The sequence below is a fragment of the Arachis ipaensis genome, chromosome B7 (assembly GCF_059453495.1).
Source record: "Arachis ipaensis isolate K30076 ecotype BB chromosome B7, ASM5945349v1, whole genome shotgun sequence".
Taxonomy (NCBI): Eukaryota; Viridiplantae; Streptophyta; class Magnoliopsida; order Fabales; family Fabaceae; genus Arachis; species Arachis ipaensis.
In genome coordinates this window covers 52,520,001-52,522,500 of record NC_142442.1, presented here as the reverse complement: position 1 = coordinate 52,522,500, position 2,500 = coordinate 52,520,001, and positions in this window count along the sequence as shown.

Genomic DNA, 2,500 nt, shown 5'->3' with positions numbered 1-2,500 from the left:
ACCCCGGCGGCACACCACAACCACAACGTGCTTGCTAGTGTGCCTAGGGGATGGCAAGGCAACGTGCATCTTGCTGGCATTGCGCCCAGCAAGCCTTTGGGCAACTCGAGTTTCAGCAGCACGACACCCCTCCCCCCTATAATAGGCTGCCGAGCCATTACCAAAGTGCCACGGGTAGACGTCCTTTTCCGTGAGGAGACATACTAAAGGAAAGTGCTCTAGAGGTCGAATTTTGACGCCGTTTTTTGCAACAACCTCTAGAAAAATAAGATCTTTCCATGCTCCAAATTTGGTGAATTTACACCGTGCCGATTTTTTTTGACGATTTTTTTACCGCCCGGAATGCCGGAAATTCAAAAAAAATGAAAAACGGAGCAAACCTGCGATTTTTGACCTGGATTTTTTTGTGCAGCCTTCACATAATATTACCAAGATTCCCTCAAAATTTCACGAAAAATGCACGAGCCAATTCTGAGATATGAAAATTTGGCTCCTCCGTTGCAACGCTCCGAGCCATCGTTGCAACGGCGGGTGCCTCCGTGGGGGGCGGGGGAGCCCGGCGGCACACCACAACCACAACGTGCTTGCTAGTGTGCCTAGGGGATGGCAAGGCAACGTGCATCTTGCTGGCATTGCGCCCAGCAAGCCTTTGGGCAACTCGAGTTTCAGCAGCACGACACCCCTCCCCCCTATAATAGGCTGCCGAGCCATTACCAAAGTGCCACGGGTAGACGTCCTTTTCCGTGAGGAGACATACTAAAGGAAAGTGCTCTAGAGGTCGAATTTTGACGCCGTTTTTTGCAACAACCTCTAGAAAAATAAGATCTTTCCATCCTCCAAATTTGGTGAATTTACACCGTGCCGATTTTTTTTGACGATTTTTTTACCGCCCGGAATGCCGGAAATTCAAAAAAAATGAAAAATGGAGCAAACCTGCGATTTTTGACCTGGATTTTTTTGTGCAGCCTTCACATAATATTACCAAGATTCCCTCAAAATTTCACGAAAAATGCACGAGCCAATTCTGAGATATGAAAATTTGGCTCCTCCGTTGCAACGCTCCGAGCCATCGTTGCAACGGCGGGTGCCTCCGTGGGGGGCGGGGGAGCCCGGCGGCACACCACAACCACAACGTGCTTGCTAGTGTGCCTAGGGGATGGCAAGGCAACGTGCATCTGGCTGGCATTGCGCCCAGCAAGCCTTTGGGCAACTCGAGTTTCAGCATCACGACTCCCCTCCCCCCTATAATAGGCTGCCGAGCTATTACCAAAGTGCCACGGGTAGACGTCCTTTTCCGTGAGGAGACATACTAAAGGAAAGTGCTCTAGAGGTCGAATTTTGACGCCGTTTTTTGCAACAACCTCTAGAAAAATAAGAACTTTCCATCCTCCAAATTTGGTGAATTTACACCGTGCCGATTTTTTTTGACGATTTTTTTACCGCCCGGAATGCCGGAAATTCAAAAAAAATGAAAAACGGAGGAAACCTGCGATTTTTGACCTGGATTTTTTTGTGCAGCCTTCACATAATATTACCAAGGTTCCCTCAAAATTTCACGAAAAATGCACGAGCCAATTCTGAGATATGAAAATTTGGCTCCTCCGTTGCAACGCTCCGAGCCATCGTTGCAACGGCGGGTGCCTCCGTGGGGGGCGGGGGAGCCCGGCGGCACACCACAACCACAACGTGCTTGCTAGTGTGCCTAGGGGATGGCAAGGCAACGTGCATCTTGCTGGCATTGCGCCCAGCAAGCCTTTGGGCAACTCGAGTTTCAGCATCACGACACCCCTCCCCCCTATAATAGGCTGCCGAGCCATTACCAAAGTGCCACGGGTAGACGTCCTTTTCCGTGAGGAGACATACTAAAGGAAAGTGCTCTAGAGGTCGAATTTTGACGCCGTTTTTTGCAACAACCTCTAGAAAAATAAGATCTTTCCATCCTCCAAATTTGGTGAATTTACACCGTGCCGATTTTTTTTGACGATTTTTTTACCGCCCGGAATGCCGGAAATTCAAAAAAAATGAAAAACGGAGCAAACATGCGATTTTTGACCTGGATTTTTTTGTGCAGCCTTCACATAATATTACCAAGGTTCCCTCAAAATTTCACGAAAAATGCACGAGCCAATTCTGAGATATGAAAATTTGGCTCCTCCGTTGCAACGCTCCGAGCCATCGTTGCAACGGCGGGTGCCTCCGTGGGGGGCGGGGGAGCCCGGCGGCACACCACAACCACAACGTGCTTGCTAGTGTGCCTAGGGGATGGCAAGGCAACGTGCATCTTGCTGGCATTGCGCCCAGCAAGCCTTTGGGCAACTCGAGTTTCAGCATCACGACAACCCTCCCCCCTATAATAGGCTGCCGAGCCATTACCAAAGTGCCACGGGTAGACGTCCTTTTCCGTGAGGAGACATACTCAAGGAAAGTGCTCTAGAGGTCGAATTTTGACGCCGTTTTTTGCAACAACCTCTAGAAAAATAAGATCTTTCCATCCCCCAAA